Source organism: Bubalus kerabau, chromosome 4 (genome assembly GCF_029407905.1).
Source record: "Bubalus kerabau isolate K-KA32 ecotype Philippines breed swamp buffalo chromosome 4, PCC_UOA_SB_1v2, whole genome shotgun sequence".
Classification (NCBI taxonomy): domain Eukaryota; kingdom Metazoa; phylum Chordata; class Mammalia; order Artiodactyla; family Bovidae; genus Bubalus; species Bubalus kerabau.
In genome coordinates, this window is record NC_073627.1 from 93,659,572 (window position 1) to 93,679,220 (window position 19,649).

Consider the following 19,649-nt stretch of genomic DNA (forward strand, 5'->3'; position numbering starts at 1 on the left):
GAACAACAACAAATGATCTGTACACTTATTAGATGAAAATATGAACTTTTTTCCTTTCTTTTTTTTAAATTTAAATTTATTTAATTGGGGGCTAATATGTAAAATATGAAAATTTTAATTAACAATAATAGGAAAAAAGGTTTATGTTGTAATGTGAATGAAAAAGAATATTTGGTCATTTTTCTATTGCAACATGGCAAATTACTACAAATGTAGGCACTTATTATTTTGTGGTTCTGTAGATGTGGGGTCTCATGACAAAAATGAATGTGTTGGCCTGGGTGAGTCTTCATCTGGAGCTGGGGTCTTCTTTTAAACTCATTCAACTAGTTTGAGAATATAGTTCCTTGTGGTTGTAGGACTGAGGTCCTGTCTCTTTATTGGATGTCAGTCAGGACTGCTCTTAACTTCTGAAACCTTCCAGAATTATTTGCCCTGTGGCCCTCTGTATCTTCAAGGCCACCAAGAGAGAATCTCCTTCACTTTAAATCCTTCTCATGCTTCATATCTCTGTGTCCAGGAAAAGTCCAGTCTCTTATAAGGTTCACCTGATTGGGTCAGACCCACCTGGGATAATCTCCTTTTCGTAAAGCCCATTGTAACATAACCCAGTCATGGGAGTGATATCTATTTCCCATTTGCAGGTCACTTCTGCCCATGCTCCAGGAGAAGGAGATAAATCAAGGGTATCAGGCATTGGGGAATTATCTTAGAATTCTAATACAGATATTAACAGTATGCACAGTAACATCTCAGCCATGCAACATTTACATGCTCAAAAAAACAATCATGTGATATAAACCTCAGTGTTAATAAGATCTTTCTGTGAGGCTGGATTATGGATGTCTTTATTTTTTTCTTTATACTTTTCTGTATTTTCCAAGCATTTTATAATGACATGTTAGTTTTATAATCAGAGAAACCCCCCACATTTTTTAAGATAAAGAAACAATCTAGCCTCAAACTAAGTAATGCATGAGTATGTGTGGCAATGTGTGTGTGTGTGTGTAGCTGAGTGGTTTTCTCATTCACTTATTCTTCCATTCGTTCACTAACCAACAGATGAAAGTACAGGCAGATTGCATTCTCCTATAGGAGTGTGTGGTCATGGGGACCCGGCATTCAGAATCTCCCTGGAATAGTTTCATACTTATCAGCAAAAAGATTCCAAAAGGCAAGTGGCATTTATCTTCATAATTATCTTGGGAAAAAATATGGAAGGCAAGTTACTCCAACTGTTGAGAAATACTTTGCAATTTCTATTTTCCCACCATTATCCCAACAGCTTGATAATTTTTAGGTTTTGAAATTTCCCATTGTCTTTGTTAGCAGAAAATACCAGCCTCTCATAAATAACCGAAATGAAGCAACAGAACTTTTGGCTCAAAATCACTTTTCAGCCTGACATGTCAGAAGGAGCCCGATGCCAAAATTCTCTCTGAAAACAGAAGTGTGGCCCTGAGAGACCCAGTAACACAAATGAACCAGAAACCCTTATGGTGGGAACTCCCTCCACTAACATTAGAAAAAGGAATTGCTCAAAGAGGCTAATTTCAGCATGTGGCAACACCACTAGGGCACACTTGCTGGCTGTCTGGGGGTACTGTGCGCCGGTAACAAGTCCAGGGCTCAAATCAGAGATGAAGAATGTGAAATAAATTGTTGCTGTTCAGTCGCTCAGTCCTGTCCAACTCTGCGACCCCATAAACTGCAGCATGCTGGGCTTCCTGGTCCTTCACCATCTCCTGAAGTTTGCTCAGACTCATGTCCATTGAGTCAATGATGTCGTCCAACCATCTCATCCTCTGTCACCCGCTTCTCCTTCAATTAATGAGGTTGTGCAAAAAAAACACGTAAGGCCACCTGGACAAGAGGACAGTAGCCTGACTTGCCTTTGAGGCTCTTTTACCTCCTTTACCACCGCCATGCCTCTCTTCAACATACCACTCGCTCAGCATCCGTGAAGATCATTAGGGTGTTGATTTTGATGTGGGGTGTTTGCATTGTAATCACAGGATAGAAAATGAGCAAAAGCCCTGAGGACAGTAAAGAAGAGTCTGTTATTGTGGAAAGACAAATAAAGAGGTTACTTTGCTCAAGGGCTCTACCCCATTGGGTAGTTAACTCCAAAGTCATCTTCCACACAGTCTGAACGATTATTGCATGTTTTTGTATAATATTGACCTGGCTCAGGAACAGGCCCCAAGAACTCCAGTTCGCCAGCTTTGTGAGGCTGGAGGAAGCTCTCTGAGGCACTCCTGAAGAAGAAGAAAGAACTCCTTTCTGAGATTGGGTATAGTCAGGCAAAGCTGAAATCATGTCAATTTTAATTCTTAAAAATTAATCAATTTTTCATACATGTACTTAGCTGCTCAGTCATGTCAAACCCTTTGCAACCCTTTGGATTGTAGCCCACCTGGCTCCTCTGTCCATGGGATTTCTCATGCCAGAATACTGGAGTGGGTTGTCATTTTCTTTTCCAGGGGATCTTCCTGACCCAGAGATTGAAAGTACATCTCTTGTGTCTCCTGATTCTATTTCCTGCTGAATCACCTGGTAAGTCCTTTATATATATATATATATATATATATATATATATATATATATATATATTCTTACGAATTATTAAGTATAAAAAATAAATGGGTAATCGTGAAACTGCTACCCAACTAATGTATCACCACACACCCCATCTCCATGCTCTTCCTTCCACAGGCTCCTTTCCTTCCCACCTCTCTCTACACTTGGCAAGTAACCATCTGAATGTTGCTTTTATTATTTTTCAAAAAAAATTTCTTTATTCCTATTTTTTATTAGAGTTTGACCATATATCCACTAACCACTTGCTATTTAGTTTTGCTTATGTTTTAAACTCTATATAAGTGCTATCACAATTATATATTGTTTTGTAACTAGCTGTTCTTATTCAACATTATGTGTTTGTGATTCAACCATTTTTAGGCCCATAGCTTTGGTTCATTCATTTTCATTCCCTTATGTGAATATACTAGAATCAAATAATCTGTTCTCTTATTGATGGAGCAGCTTTACTTTTTAAAATGGTTTTAAACATGCTTTCACCATAGGATTTGGTGGTGTTTATTCAAATAGGGAAAAAGACAAGATGTGTTCAATAGATAGGATTGGGTGATGTGGCAAAAGAAAGTAATAAAGAAATATTTTGAGGGTAAATCAGGTACCGGTCCCAACTCTTCCAAAACTTTCTTGTGCGTATTATTTCTCCATCCTCAGAAATAGTTTCTACAAAACAAAGGAGTTGGAAAAACTTCATGTTTCTCTCCGAGGCAATCCTTTAATTCAATGAGGTTTTCATTCACTGAGCACACAGCACCTGTCACTTGCTCCGACGGCTGACTACATAATTGAAAATAAAACAGACCTGGTCTTTGCCATCATAGAACTTAGGCTCAGAAGCAATCAAGGAAAAAAAAAAAGAACAGGCCAAACTAAGCTGTTTTCTAAAATTAAACACTATGGAAAGTATTATACTGGGAACATACAGGGTGATGATAGTTCTAGATGGGTCTACTTTAGATAGAATGGTTGGGAAAGGCCTCCCAGATGGTGCTATTTAAGCTTAAGAAGAACTAGTCATCCACAACCAGGAGAAAGAAAATCCCAGACTAAGAAAACTACATGCGCAAAAACTCCAAGTAGGGCAACAAAATCACACGTTCTAGAAGCCGCAGGGGCGGTGTGACAGGACACATGGCTTCAGGTGAGCCCTTGACACATCCGGGCGGGATTCTGTGGGCTGCGGCAAGTGTTTTGGAATTTATCCTATTTGCAAACGAAAAGTGTTGAGTTTTTTTTTAAACAGCTTGACCATATCTGTGTGTGTGTGTGTGTGTCTTTTTAAACATTACTGTGACTGGTGTGAAAAAATGGGTGGGGGGGGGCAGCATTGGAAAAGGGGCCCTGGTGGGAGGTGACAGGGACTCAGACCGTAGCTGTGGCCATGAAGATGAGGGTGAGGAGAATGAACTGGCTTCCACCGTGGTCTGGACTCAAGAAAGGGGCATTGTTACAATTGGCGTTTAATGAGAAACACAATCAACATACGTGATTATGGGAAAGGAGAAATAATCAGACCCCAGATCACTTCACTGCTGCTGCTGCTGCTGCTAAGTTGCTTCAGTCGTGTCCGACTCTGCGCAACCCCACAGACGGCAGCCCACCAGGCTCCTCCGTCCATGGGATTTTCCAGGCAAGAGTACTGGAGCAGGGTGCCATTGCCTTCTCCAGATCACTTCACTAGGGAAGAGAAAGTTCAGAAAAGAGTGGGCGGAACAGATAAGGAAGTTGTAGTCCTTCAGCAATGGGAGAGTAAGGATAATTTATCTCTTTCCCTCTCCCCCATCCGCCTGCCTCTCCTCCCCTCCCTCTCTTCTATTCCCTAGTTGTTTCAGGTGCAGAGCATCTTTAAATATCTGTTTGAAGAGTGCAGCAGACAAGCCTCCTGCCTAGGCTTCCAAAAGAGACAGGACAGTCCGGTCCTTCCAGCACCCCACCTCCCAGCACCCCCACACATCTAGGCCTGAGGCCGTGTCCCCAGCATCCATTCTTCCCAATCCCTCTTCGTTATAAGTGCCTCAACAGTTCTATGCCAAAGCCCAAAGCTTGGCCTAGACTCTCTCCCTCATAATGCACCGCTCATTTCAAGTACCAGCAATGGCACCCCACTCCAGTACTCTTGCCTGGAAAATTCCATGGATGGAGGAGCCTGGTAGGCTGCAGTCCATGGGGTCGCTAAGAGTCGGACACGACTGAGCGACTTCACTTTGACTTTTCACTTTCATGCATTGGAGAAGGAAATGGCAAACCACTCCAGTGTTCTTGCCTGGAGAATCCTAGGGACAGGGGAGCCTGGTAGGCTGCTGTCTATGGGGTCGCACAGAGTCGGACACGACTGAAACGACTTAGCAGCAGCAGCAGCGGCTTCTAGCACATTTCCTAGAGCAAGGCCAGAGTAGACGGCAAAGGCAGAGGGTTCGTGAGCACTGATTGGCCGAAGCCAGAAGCATTCTGGATGCTGATTGGCTCCGCCATTCACAGGAAGGCGTTTGTGATGCCCGCAAAAAGCAGATCCAAAAGAAAACAGGAAAAGGCGTAGGATTCGTGAGCACTGATTGGCAGAAGCTAGAAGCATTCTAGATGCTAATGGGCGCCATCATTCGTAGGATGGAGGAGGTAGTGGCACTCCTGAAAAGCAGATCTAGTGCCCTGACCCCAGTAGGGTCCTGAGGGGGCAGACGAATCAACCCTACTGGAACCTTGTGGAACTCTTTCCGGAGGGAGTTAGGATTTTTTTTTTTTAATTAAATACCATAAAACATGACTGAATGGGGACTATCGAGGCTGTTTAGTGTACTTTAAAATTCTTTAATTTGCTGTACCACAATAACTTGCACTTTAATAAAAAGCAATCTCTCGTCTTAATAGCCAGACAATAAAGAGTTATTTATAGGAGACGGAGTGCTGGCCCAAGCCTTCCAGGTGTGCCCCAGATTTGAAGCAAGCACTTAGAGAGACCTGCGGGGACGGCGCTGCCTGATACAGCCCAAACAAGCCTTTTCGCCTGTGCTGCCATGCCCAGTGTCACGGCTCCGGGGCTGCGCTGGCCCCAGGCGCCCCGCCCTGCACAGCACGCCGGGCGCACTGATTTATTTCGGTATTACGTTTAATTGTTTCCTTCTTGTTGAAGCCTTAACATGCGATGCTTGTAAATCTGACCCGAATCCTCCATATGGCGCTCTGGTTTTCCATTTTCAAATGCATTCGCCCTGGAATAATGACTGTGGTATAACTCAATTTGAGTTCTGCTGCTGGGGACTTTATTACATAATGCTTTCTAATTGACCCTCATAGTTTAATAAGACAGAACATTTCACCAGAACATTGACAAAAGTTATTAATTTTCACTTCAGCAGAGACCCATGTCCCAATTAAATCCCCTGAGAATGCCTGGCTGACTGACTGACCTCATTATGGCTAATGCTTATTAGTCCTGCGGAGAGGATAGCATCACACACTGTTAAAATGCCTAAATGAGCACATACAACCGTCCAACGTGATTACAATTTACATACATGACTAATTTTACTCCCCTAATCCTTGTCTGGTGCAATGAATGTGGTGTTCTGCTGTCATACCACGAGATCAGCCATCGAGGATTTGGAAGGTGTCGTAAAAATGCCCTGCCAGTGTGCTAAGCTACACCCAGTTAAATTATATCTGCCTTTCTAGGAAACTATTTCAAGCGCGTGGGCGTTTTGAAATGGGGCGACTGACTAGCGCCCATTCCTTCTTTAATATGGAACAGCTAGTACCCATTTGGGTTTTTGTTTTTGTTTTTCAGCCAACTTAAAAGAAACAAGAAGGGGAAAAAAAAAAGATCACCAGCCACAGCAAACAATTATTCCAGCCTTCCTGCTTGGGTAGTTCATACTCCTTGAAGTGGGGTTTTCTTCCCTGAGTCTAGTTGTATTTGCCCATTTTCTCTGAGTTTTCATCGGGAAGGAGCCGGTGGGGAGGAGCTTGCACAGTCACCTGCGTCGTTTCCTCAGCTGTGTTGTGAGAGCATCGCAGCTGCCACCCTGGTTACCAGTGATGCTACTACATACTCGAACTAGTCCCCGCTTGAGGGAGCATCAGCTGGAAGGCCAGTTGGATGAAAAATGCATATTTGCCCAGGCTGGTAAAATGAGACGCTCAGAGGGGCAAGAAGATGAAAGTAAGCCTTACAGTATCTGTGGCTTCTGATTGTTTTTTGGCCTTTCTTTTCCTGGTCTCTACAAGGTGTTTATCTTTCAGGCAGTCCAACCAGGGCTCCGCGTCTGCCTTTCTTGTGCATTTGTACTCATTCCCCCTGGGCTGTGTGATTTGACACATGACAACAATCTAACAGCAGAGATCAAACTTCTCCTCAGACTCTTTGCAATGTGACAAGTAATGTGTATTGACACAGCAAAATGCACTCTGGAAATATGAGTGGTTGGGCGGGCACCGGACCTTCTTGCTCGGCTAGAGATAGCTTAAATCATAGGCTTCAGCTGCCCACAAAGATAAAGCCAGCATTTAAATAATGATAACCAGCTGGAAGCTGCAATTCATTGAAATCTTTCCTTTTTTTCTTTTGATATTACCAATTGAAAGGAGGGATTTGGTGGGAAAAACAATAATAAGGATAGCAAGAGCAAAAGACAAAGGTAAAAGAAATGAAACTAAACCTCCCCAGGGACTATTTGAGCATTCTACACATTCTGCTCAGTCCCCATTCTGCAAGTGATCAGTAAGGACCTCCTTTGTGGCACTGCAAACAAGGCCCCTGCCTTCAGGAAGCTGATGGTCCGCAGGCTGTCAAAACTGTCATAACTGAAACACAGGTATACAGGGCGATCAGTTCTACTGATGGCCAAGGCTTATGGGAGCCCAAAGAAGGGGTATTAACCCACCTTTGGTGGCGGGGATGAGGGTTGGTGGTCCAAGAAGGGCTTCCTAGAGAATGAATCATTTAAGTTGAGCCCCAAATGATAAGTGAATAGTCCTAAGATATCAGGGAGGAGGGACTGGGCTCCAGGCAGAGAAAAATCAGTTCTTTTTTCTCCTTCATCCTTTAAACAAGTGGGCATTTAGTCCCACTATGTGCCGCCTGCTGCCCAGGTTCTGTGTCTGCATCTGATGCTGAAGAGTAACTCCTGGTGCTGACCTGAGGTGTGGCAGCCTCTCCAGGGAGGTGAGGATTCACCAGGGAATCACGGATGAAAGGGGCTCAGTGCCCTGTGTGTGGAGTAAATGATCAGAGGAACACACAGTGTGAAAAAGTACACTTGTTCACACAGAAGAAGATTTAAGAAAAACACTAGTGTGGGAGAAGAATCACCAAAGAGCAGTGTAAACTCAGGGAAAGAAGAGATCTATTTGGCAGGGCAGGGGTTGGGGGGAGTGTTAGTTCAGAGATGATGGGGAGGGGGTGGCTGCTAAGCTTTGCCTGTGGTTTTGGTGCTGTGACCTAATCACGCACCCTTCTTCCCTGTTGGGGGTCTCCTGCTGTACTCAAAATGGCTCTTGGGAGCCAACCATGCCTCTTTCAGTTACAGGTTGGGTTACATCATGTCAGTAGCTTGAATCTGGTCATGGGGGTAGTATTTATACTACAGGACTCGGTAAACTCTAGAGACCAGAGCCTCCCATCCCCAGAGTTGTCACTCAGTCATGTCTGACTCTTAGACTGACCATAGACTGTATAGCCTGCCAGGCTCCTCTGTCCATGGAATTCTTCAGACAAGAACACTGGAGTGAGTTGCCATTTCCTTCTCTAGGGCATCTTCCTGACCCAGGAATTGAACCCGGGTCTCCTGCATTGCAGGCAGACTCTTTACTGACTGAACTATGAGGGAAGCCCATCCCCAGAGAGCTGGTTGTTAAACATGGACCAACACACCACTGTCTGCACTCAAGGATCACAAGCTGTGTAGGATGGGGAGGACTCAGAGGCATGAGGAAGGTCTCTCTTCTAAAGATTAAGAAACTTGAGTCAAGGGGATGATATATGCCTACACCCTCCCCAGGAATGAAGGTTGAAGAAATATCTCCAGCAATGGGAAGGGCAGTTGGGCAGTGGGAACAGTCGTACTATTATGGGTTCTATGGGATCTTAGAGTGTATTCTGGGCAGACGGTGATGACAAGAGAAGAGCATAGAAAAGAAAATGGGACCCCATGGACCAAAGTGTTTGTTCTTTATTCTGTGGCCACGGAGGATTCAACAGAGATATTTTAAATAGGGGCACAGTATGGTCAGATTTCTTTTAGGGGATATAGAGGACAGAGTAGTGGATGAAGATTCAGATGGTCAGGAGACCAAGAACAAGCTGTTGCAGTCACAGATATTTGCCTATGCAATGTTGATTCCTTTCATTCCTTCTCTTCCTTTCCAGCAGAACCATTCTCAATTTCTTTTTTTCAGGGAGGCAATGTGCCCTGCTTAAAAAACAAACAAAACTCCCACAGCCTTTCTCAGTCTTCCTTGGAGAGAGTGGTCCCATGACATTCTGGCCAATGGAAGGTAAGTCAGGTCACTGGATGGAGCTTTCAGGACTGCTCTTTGAAAGGGAACAGACTTGAGAGACATTTGCCTTTTGCCTTTCCTCTTCTTCTGCCTGGAATATGGATGTAGAAGAGGAGCGATCATTTAGTGAGCATGAGGTGACAAGCTCACAGATGATAGCACCAGTCAAGGATGGCTGAATGGGAAGATAGAAGGAAATTAGGGCATGCCTTGGAGGTATAATGGGGCTGCCATATTGATTCTGGGTCTTCTGTATCTGGATTTCATATTGCATAAAAAAAAAAAAAAAAAAAACCAACAACACAAAACTCTCTGTTTGGGTAAGCCATGGCAAGTCTTGCTTTCTATTATGTCAGCTACACCCATCCTTAACTACTTCCAGTACTATTTTAGAGATTCAGGTGACAGACCCTGTGGACAAGAAGAGAGAAGCAGCAATGGCATGAAGATGTAGGAATATCTTCATGTTCCTACCTGCCTCAGGTAAACTAGGCAGCAACATCTATTTAGGATGAAGCACAAAAGATCATTTAGCTTCTGAGACCAAGTGAAATACAGAAGGCAGAACAGGCGGCAAGGACTCGGGTTTCAGAGGACAGATGGGACATATACAAGAAGACAGTGAACTGAGTTTGGACAGGCTGAATTGGAGGGGCTTGTCATCTAAAGTTGGAAGGTGAGGCTGGCATTCAGGAGAGAGGCTGAGAGAGCTCTGAAGTAGAGAGATGGCAGCTATCAGCTAAGAGATGGTGGTCGGATCCTTGGAATTGCTTATGGAATGGATGAATAATGAGAAGAGGCCCAATGGGGAAATTCTGGGAAATAACCAGCAGGCAATGGATGGGCAGCAGTGAGACAGGAGGGGTTTAAGAAAGGAGTGTGAAGGGCTGGGAGAGAGAAGGGAAGAGGATTCATAGAGGCGAGCCCCAGGAACTAAAAGCAAGACAGTTTTGAGAAGGAAAAAGCAATCAAGAGCACCATGTACAATGGAGTTATCAAATAGGATGAGGAATGAAACTTAGCCTATGGATTTGGCAATTAGAATGTCAGTGTTTTCTGCTTCCACTGAGGTCACTACTGAAGCTGGAGAAATGATTTGCCCAAAATGACATCATTAGTAATGAGTCTAGCATTAGAAATGGAGACACTGGGCTTCCTTGGTGATCCAGTGGTTGAGAGTCCACCTTGCAATGCAGGGCACACTGGTTCAATCCCTGATCTTGGAAGAATCCACATGCTGCAGAGCAACTAAGCCTGTGTCCCACGACTACTGAACCTGTGCTCTAGAACCTGAGAGCTGCAACTACCGAGCTTATGCATAGCAACTACTGGAGCCCACGTGCCCTACAGCCCATGCTCTGAAACAAGAGAAGCCACTGCAATGAAAGCCCGCAAGCTGCAACTGGAGAGTAGCCCCCACTGCCTGCAACTAGAGAAAGCCTGTGTGCAGCAACAAAGACCCAGCACAGCCCCAAATAACTAAAATAAAACAAATAAATTATATATATATAAATATGTATAAAGAAATGACAAGGCCTGACTCCCTGTACAGTTGCTCTTTCTCTTTTATTACACATGCTTTGGCTGCCCCAAATCACCAAACCAGGTTTTCACTTTAAAAGATCAGCGCTTTGGAGTGGGGCAGGTGGTGGTTGGGGTGGGGTGGTAATTTATGCTCAAATACAAACCTCTTCTAGCTGCCTTCACTGATAAATAGGTTTAAATAGGTGTCCTTTTGTCACCAAATTCAAGTATCTCTTTAGCTAATATTTTGATGCATTGAAATCTCTTACTGAAGGCAGTTAGCCATGGAGAGAAAGAGAGTCAACAGCATCCTCTGCCATCCTCATCCCTCATAGCCTCAGCCTGGCTGGAGACGGCCTTTCATTTCTCATTCCATGTCCATCCTGCAGCAACAGGCCCAAAGGCCACTGCCTGGCGCAGAAATGCTGTTTCTTTCCTCTCAAGCGAGGAGCAGCTCTTTTGGATATGAGCCCATCCTGAGTGGATATCCTTATTCATCATGGAGACCAGAAACAGCCTGAGCCTGGGTACGCGGCAGGCACTGTTTTGCCCAAAGTTCTGACTCTATTTCCAGACCACAGCATGTGGCTATCACAGAATCTCAGAAAGCCATGTCGATCAGCACAAGAGGCGGGGCTCAGAGGGAGACCATTCTGAAATTTCTGAGGATGAACTAAGCCTGGGTATCATTTTTTTTTTTCTTTTTGGCTGGAAGCAGAGGTCAGAAAAGTAAAACTTTGAGGGGCAAAGGGGTTACAACCCCAGAGCATTTAAACCACCTGATGCCCCAGGCAACTGCACACCTATTGGTACAGAGGTTAGAGTATCAGTTACTGGCAGAAACCCTTCTTGCAAAACACTCTGTATGTGAGAACCTGAGTAAAGCAAACAACCCCCCACCCAAGGCTGTGAAGCTCTTCCCTTGCCTCACGCTGTCACGGAGTGAAACAGCAACTTGGATACATTGCTGGCAGTTGGCAGGGAAACCTGGTGGGCGTGCTAGGGGCACTGCAATCCATAAAGGAAAAATGGTCTAAACAGAAAGAGAGGGTTTTGTTGTTGCTTTTCCTGAGCAAATGAGCACGGATGTTCTTTCTCATGTAAGAAAGCTGCAACTGATCTGGAGACAATTTTTCTACCATGGACAAGGCAACCAGGGCTTCTGGCTGATTAAAGGAAGTAGCTACTGTTCACCATCTTTCAGGAGTCAGAGAATAAAGAAGGAGATGCAGCCAAAATAAACAGATGGCTGGATCAGGTGGGGGATGCTGTCATGAGCAGACGCACAGGTAGCATGGGCCCCAGGCAACCACACAAAGCCATTAAGAGGAGCCAAAACTCAGCATAGAGTTCTAGAACCCTGGGAAACAGTGTGTGCTCTGCCCCAGAGGGGGTCACCTTGGAATTGTCACCGATCCAAAGGTAGTGAAGTTTGCACAGAGCAGGAGGGTCCCAGCAGGCAAGCAATCCTGGACCCCAGGGAGGACTAGGAAAAGATGGAGCTGAGAGTGAAGGGCTAAGTTAGCAAAGTCAGCAGAAATTCAGACCCCTCGAGTGCCTGTAAGGTTGAGCAGCAGCATGGTGCCAACTGGCAGGTGGCTCCCAGAATCCACTTGGAGCCACTGAGTCATCTTTGCAAACACTGACTGAACACCTTCTGCATTTCAGGCACTAAGACATGGTTCTGTCTTCGAGGACCTCATGGTCTGGCAAGTGGAGTGTTTATAAATAGATGAATCACACTCCAGTAAGTGGTTATGAGCAGAGTTTTGAAGTGTCACAAGAGAGGGTGCTGTCAGGAGAGACTTCAGAGAGGAGGTGACAATGGAGTTGGATAATGACGACTAAGCATGCATTCGCACCAGAAGGCCACAGCTGGGTGAACTGGGAGGTCATATTAGTTGAGATTCTGCTTGCAGAGCAACAATCTCCAGTTAAACTAGCTGAAGTTAAGAGGAATGTTACTTTAGATGTACCACAGACAATGTTACAGGAAAGTAAGAGGAAAAAAGTGCTGCTGTACCGTGTGAGGGCCCAGACCAGGAAATCAGGGGTGTTAATTTGTCAGAGGCGCACGAGAACTCTGATCCACCATGCTCTGTGTATCTGCTCCAGTCCTCTGTCTTCCTGAGGTCCTCTCCTCTCTCTGTTTACTCATGTCCTTACAATTCTGTATCTTTTCCTCATAAGTGGCCCTGGTTTGCTCTGCCATCTACTTCAGGGCCAGTTCCCTATGCCCTTTCAGTAAGGTACCATCATCCTGAGGGTCCATCTGACTCAGTCTCTCAGGGATCTCATTCCAGTAAAGGAGTGCTGGAAGTAACGATGAAACTCTCTGCCTCCCTGAAGGCTCTATAAGGCAAGGGCAACTCGACACCTGTGGCATAACGCAGGAGAGGAGACGTCTATCCAAACACGGTGTGGCTTTGAGATATTGAGAGCTGTGGTCTTGACCATGGCAGTGCAGCAGTCTGGTGGTGGCTAGGTGGTGACAGCAGTCAATGTGACAACACCCAACAGAGGTCGCAGCAGTGCCCAGCATTAGCAGCAGTGCGCAGTAGATAAAGAGGCATCCAGAAGCTAGACATCAGTCAAGGAGCCCTGAGGGTATTGTTCACACCTGACTGGTCTTGTTAGTGAGCCCACGGGATTCTCCCAGCTACCGAGGCAAGCTCTTTGCAGGGGGCTGAGTTCCTGCCAGCACGCACAGGGTACCTATACTCGCTGTAAGATCCTGTACCGGCTGGCAGTTTGATGTGGGGGAAGCTTGAGCGATGTGTCCATCAAAGTACCCAGCTTCCTCTTGACCTATGGCCTGCTGTCTGGGGGAACTGCTCATTCCAAGTAAGGCCCAGCAGGAATTAGGACCCTCTTAGCAGGACATGGCACCCCACTCCAGTACTCTTGCCTGGAAAATCCCATGGACGGAGGAGCCTGGTAGGCTGCAGTCCATGGGGTCACTAGGAGTCGGACATGACTGAGCGACTTCACTTTGACTTTTCACTTTCATGCATTGGAGAAGGAAATGGCAACCCACTCCAGTGTTCTTGCCTGGAGAATCCCAGGGACGGGGGAGCCTGGTGGGCCGCTGTCCATGGGGTCGCACAGAGTCGGACACGACTGAAGTGACTTAGCATAGCATAGCAGGACATGTAGTAATTCCAGAAGGAACAGAAGTTGGTCAGTTCCTACCAAGAAAAGCCAAGGGCACTGAAAGCGCTGACAGAAGAGTGTAATCAGAGAGAAATGAATAGAAACTGCCCGAAGAAAATGCGTGTTCCCTAGCAACCTGCTGCATAGAAAATAGGCCAAACAAATAGCTCTAAAAAGGATGTGGTAGTGGTAGGGGAAGTAATCAAAACCAGGAAAGCGAGAAAGTATTAAAAAAAATCAAACGACAACTCAGCTGGAGAAATTATAGTACAAAGTTAACAAAGTGCAAAAACATGATAAGGAAAGCAAAGGTGAAGAATGAAAAGAAGATTGCGAGAGAGGCTAAGATAAATAATAAGGCATTTTTCAAGTACAGGAAGAACAAGAGGTCAGTACAAGAGCCAGTCGGGCCTCTAAAAGCTGACAGAGGTAATTTATTGACAGAACATGAAGACATTGCGAAAAAATATTAAAAGGCATTTTTCCTTCCCCTCCTTACCTCTCTTTTCACAAAGGAAGATGGGGACATATGCCAGAACAGACATAAATTTCCCAGGAGTGGAAAAAAGACATATTGAAGGAAATCAGGATCGTGTCAGCACAGGTGATCAAGAAATTAGGACATCAGAAAAATTGCAGAAAGTCTAGAAAGCCAGGCCAGGGCCTCCTGGAATGAGGGACCCAGAGGCCAGTGAGGTCCAAGGCCAGGGAAGGGAGGGATGGGAGAGGGTCCACAGTATGTCAGAGGAGAGGGGCAGTGATCCACCCAGGGGCTGGTGTAGGAAGCAGTCTCGGGCTCTGCTTTATAAGCCCATCTTGTAGATTGCTTTTTCATCTTTGATAAAGGGAATAGAGTCAGGGTTTTATCAACTTTTTGCACTCCAAACTATTGACAATGATCTCTGATGGGGTGCTTGTTTTTAAAAGTACCAAGCATGATCCAATTTTGGGTAAAACTTCACTTTCCTTCCCATAAGAAGACTCCAGAACAGAGGTAGAAAACCTGGGTTTGAGATATTATTCTGTCACAGACCAGCTGTGTATGTGCATGCATGCTCAGGCATGTCTAACTCTTTAGAAACCCCTGGACTATAGTCCACCAGGCTCCTCTATCCATGGAATTTTCCAGGCAAGACTACTAGGGCAGGTTGCCATTTCCTACTCCAGGGGACTTCAGGCTAATTGCTTAATCTCATGAAGATGTAGGTAACCCATTTCAAAAATGAAGATAAAAACTACCTTACATGATCACAATACTCAAATAAAATCATTTACTTCTCCACCAATATAGCAAAAAAAAAAAAAAAAAAAAAAAATGCTGAGTGTTTTAAAGGGCCAGGCAGTGTTTTTGGCCACAGAGAGGCAGGATTAATAAGACAGGTCCCTGCCCTTGTGGGGCTGACATTCTGGTTTGAGGAGAGAGGTATTCAGCAAGGAAACAGAAAAGTAAACAAGATCCTTTCAGAGAGTGATGAGAGCTTTGGAAAGAAAATACACAGCTGTGGAAGGGCCTGCTCACAGCATTGGTCAGGGAAGATGACACTGAGATCTGAATTAAGAGGAGGGAAGACCTGGGATAGAACTTACCAGAAAGACGGCAGCCAGACCAGGCCCCAAAGTTAATATATAAAAAAGCATTGTATAAACTGTACAGTCACCGAAGTGTTGGGCCTGAATGATATCATCAAGAACTTTGTCCAAGGTTGAGAATTTGATTTTCAACCCAGCTCCTCAATCTGAGTAAGCTATAGGGAAGTGTCAAATCAAGGCAGACTTCGGCAAGACAAGCCTGCCAACAAACAAGCACAAAGCACCCAACATTTACAGAAATACAAAAAGGATTCCAAGAGAAGCAGGGCGCGTAGGACGCGCCTCCCTTGTCACACGGACTCTGAGGCTGTGGTCCCTGTGTGAGGCCATCCTCAAAGTCCCAGACAAAGAATCACCTTGGGATGTGCTGCTTCCCTGGGGCTGTCAAGGTTCTGTGTAAAAATGCCCAGGTTCTAGGGTAAAAAATGAAGCGGCATGGATTCACTTCCCTGCTCAAAAGCATCAGCCCTGAAATTTATCTGAAATTTACTCCAGCCCATGGCCAAATTAATCATTGTGATTGGGTCATGCGACAATTAAAGAGAAAAGCTTCATTCTTATGTTTCCAAAGGTCCGGTTTCATTTCCCCAAAACCAGTCAAGCTCTTAGTCTGGAAAATGAGCTGAATGCTGAGAGAAAAAACTAAGTGGAACCAGAAACTTCTAATATTTTGTTTTAACATAAGAGTATAATGAGACAGAAGTCACATTTCATTTCACAAAAGCTTACAGAGGCAAACTCTTGCAGAGGGGAGGTGTGAGCCTGATCCTGAAATTGACAGGACCCTGTGGGGCTTCTGGGCATGGAGGCCTGTCCGTGTCCCCCGTTTCTTGTTTGTAGGGAATAGGCCTCAGCCTCCATGACCTTCCTTGAGTTCCAAAGCACAGATTCAAACAGTTGCTAATCAGGGAAGGAAGGGGATGCAGAGATTAGGGAGAATAGCCAAGAAACAATTGTGTAGCTTTGAGACAGGGTCTTGGTTCTGTCTTAAGTGATGCACAGAACAATATCTTTGAGCTCTTTATAGAACCAAAACCTCTTGGCAAGTGGATTTGTATTCATTCCAGAGAAGACTACCTGAGGCCAGATTAATGAAATCAGAGAGGCTCGTCAAGAGGTTATCTAAGACCAGATTAAAGGAGTGCAGGCCCTGCACATACCCAAATCTTATCAGCAACCCTGTCCCTGAACCTCTGCTGTAAAACCCCTCACCAAACCCGCACAGGTTGGGACACTTTGTTTTTCAGGGGCATGAGCTTGCTGTGTACCCATTGCCCGGCAAAACAATAAACCTATTCTTTTCTACTTTAGCCCAAACTCTGTCTCTGATACTTGATTCAGCACTGATGCACAGAGGCTGAGTTTTTGGCATCAGCGTCAGCCTGATTCCTTAAAGGGAATTCTGGAGAACCCATTAAGCCTCACAGCTTTCCCGCCCACCATGTAGGAACCACATGTGGTGTGATACATCCCCAGGCATGTCCTCTCTTTGCCATGCAGTCAACCTGAGGGCAGTCCTCCTCCCTGTCCTAGGAGCCATAGGTAAGGCACAGAACTCTCAAAAAGGATCAAAATCCTACCAGGTGGAACACTGACATGGTCATTATTGGGGCAGACAGGACTGCCAGGGAGAGAGTGAGAAGGGAGGAGAGTCAGGGACCCTGTGCTCAGGAACTTCAACATCGCTGGCTGATCCAAAGAAAAGCTTATAAAGGAGCCTGAAAAGGTTGTTGTTTCACAAGCACCCTGCAAAGGAAGAGGGCATTATTATCTCCACTTTAAAGATGAGAAAACCAAGACTTGTGGAGGTCAAGTAAGCACCAGGTTAATGGAAGACTTGGGACTTGAACACAGGTCTCCAGACCCTTGTAGGTCAGTTGGTAAACAATCTGCCTGCAATGCAAGAGACCTGGGCTCGATTCCTGGGTCAGAAAGATCTCCTGGAGAAGGAAATGGCAACCCACTCCAGTATTCTTGCCTGGAGAATCCCATGGACAGAGGGGCCTGGCAGGCCACAGTCCATGGGGTCGTAAGAGTCAGACACAACTTAGTGATTAAACCATCACTCCAGGCCCTGCGGTCTTTCAAATGAAACAAGGGAAGCTTTTCCAGTGCTCAAGCACCCCGGGAGTCAAGGGAGCTTGTCCTTCTTCAAAGATGTTTAGAGATGCTCATGCTCGTGGTTGAACACTTCACCTTGTCAGACACAGGCTCTGAGAACCAAGGATGAAGAGGAAGAGAAACTCCTTTCTCAGTAAGCCTAAGAATCTAGTCAATATTCTGGACACTATGTCATCAAAGGATTCTGATTTTCCCTGTGTGAGGTGGGGAGATGTGCTGGAGAGATTTGAACATCCAGTCCCTGGTCTCTACTTTGAACAGCTAGCAGCCTGGCCTGGGGTGGCAGGCGGGGTACCTGGAACTGCCCCCCCTGTGCCCAGAAAGGACAAAGGTGCCCGCAAGGTGGACTTCAGGGCGGATGGTGAATATCTCAGCTGCCCAGAGCATGGGGCCCAGCTCTGCTTCGTGCCCCAAGGCTCTGAGTTTATTTTCTGACTCAGGGGAGCAGCTGTGGACTTCTTCCATTCGGCAGGCTTGCCAGATGTTTGCTGACCCCAGGTTTTTTCTCCCCGGAGGCGGCCCTGCTGCCTCTGAGATCAGCAGGGGTGAGGGGTGTGCGAGTTCCCAGGCTTCCCCAGGGCGGAGGGAGCAAGCCTGGGGTGGGCTGGGCTCGGGGCTGGGACTCAGGGCCATGCCTGCGGGACGCAGAGCCTGACCCTCTGTTGGCCCGGTCTCGGGAGTGAAGAGTGGTGAGGAAAATTGGAAGGAATAATCCCTGCCCCCTGAATTGCCTGGGATTAATTAGGAGACTGATAATGTACAGCGTGTGCCTGGGATGAAAATGAGTTATAGCCTCGTTACTAATATAGCTGGATGGATGATTAGTTTATATAAAACAAGGCCACTTCTCAAGAAGCCAGAGGTCATTAGGTGTCCTCACAGGGTGACATAAGGGGGTAGCCTGTGTGTATACATGTGAGGAATTCCAACTGATTTACGGGAGGGTGAGAGCCAGCAAGTCAAAGTTGTTTTGCCCACTTCAGTAAATAAAAAGCAAAGACCCAGCACGAGGCTTGTGTTTATTCTTTTCCTTAAAGAAAATATTTTCCATAAAACTGGACACTGACATTAAAACTAAAAAGGGGTAGGGGCAGGGAAGAAGAAACCTAAAACCAATGTAAATTGGAAGCAAACTAGTGTTCATTTCCTGTGGAGCAATTTTATATTTTTTAATGGAGTTGCTGCGGCTTTTTATTTCAGTAGAAGGTGAAGAGTCCAAAGCATGAGGATTTAAGGCTTCCAAGTGTGTGTCATTATATGAACAGACCCTTAAATTTGCCAGCACGCCCCAGGCACTGCTCCTGCATAACTAATGTCTCCCTGCCAGGGCCAGGGCTGAGGGTCCTTTGACTCCTCTGGAAGTTACGCAGGGTTAAGGGGAGTGTCAGGAATGCAGGATTAGGCCCCATAATTGAGGCTGTCAGCTGAAGAGGCAGGCGGGTTTGCGAGCTTTTCCAAATTTGCATTTATTATTGCATGAAGATATGGCTCCTTTGGTATAAAAGGAGTAGGGGAGGTGTCTGGAAGTTGGCAGTATTTTCTTCTCTATCTCTCTTTTTTAAGTTGACTGGTTCTGTATCATTCATTACGCTCTTCTTAATAGATCCCAGAAATGCTGAAACAGTCCTTCCGAGGAAGCATTCACTTGAAACAACAAAAGATTAGAGAGACCTTAAAAATGCTGGATTTTCTTTACCTTTTGAGGAAGGCCAGCTGGAACCTTTTGAGATTATTGCTCTTCAGCGTGCAGCCACAAACAGTACTGATGGTGAAGACGAAACAGGATTTTTGTGAATCACGTGTGGATACAGCAGGGTCACTTAATCAGACACTCCTTACTGGATGGTGGACGTGGAGACCGCGGCCAAGGACCCTTCTATAGGATAAACAGACCCGAGAAGGCAGAGGTCTTCAGATTTTGAAGAGACAAGTGGCCTGTGTCAAGTGGCATTCTAAGTACATCTATTCTCTCTTTAATTTTTAAAAATTTTGTTAATTTATTGATTATTTTGGCTGCTCTGTGACTTTGGGGATCTTAGCTCCCTGACCAGGGACTGACCCCAGGTTCAGTGAAAGCGTGCAGTCCTAACTACTGGACAACCAGCGAATTCCCTTAATTTAATTTTTTGTACAATGTAAATAACATGAAATACACCATTTTAATCATTTTA

At 45.5% G+C, this 19,649-nt stretch overlaps 1 long non-coding RNA gene across 4 annotated transcripts in view; it reads right to left on the bottom strand.

Annotated features, from left to right (window-relative positions):
- Positions 1-886: 886 nt before the first annotated feature.
- The window catches only part of LOC129649985 (uncharacterized), a 100,324-nt gene continuing 81,561 nt past the window's right edge, over positions 887-19,649 (bottom strand). For 3 of the 4 annotated variants that reach the window (XR_008713504.1, XR_008713505.1, XR_008713503.1), the window contains one exon: positions 887-2,036. This is a non-coding gene — a long non-coding RNA (uncharacterized LOC129649985). Of the gene's footprint in view, positions 2,037-19,174; positions 19,355-19,649 lie in introns of all 4 variants that reach the window. The other variant, XR_008713506.1, reaches the window with a different exon arrangement.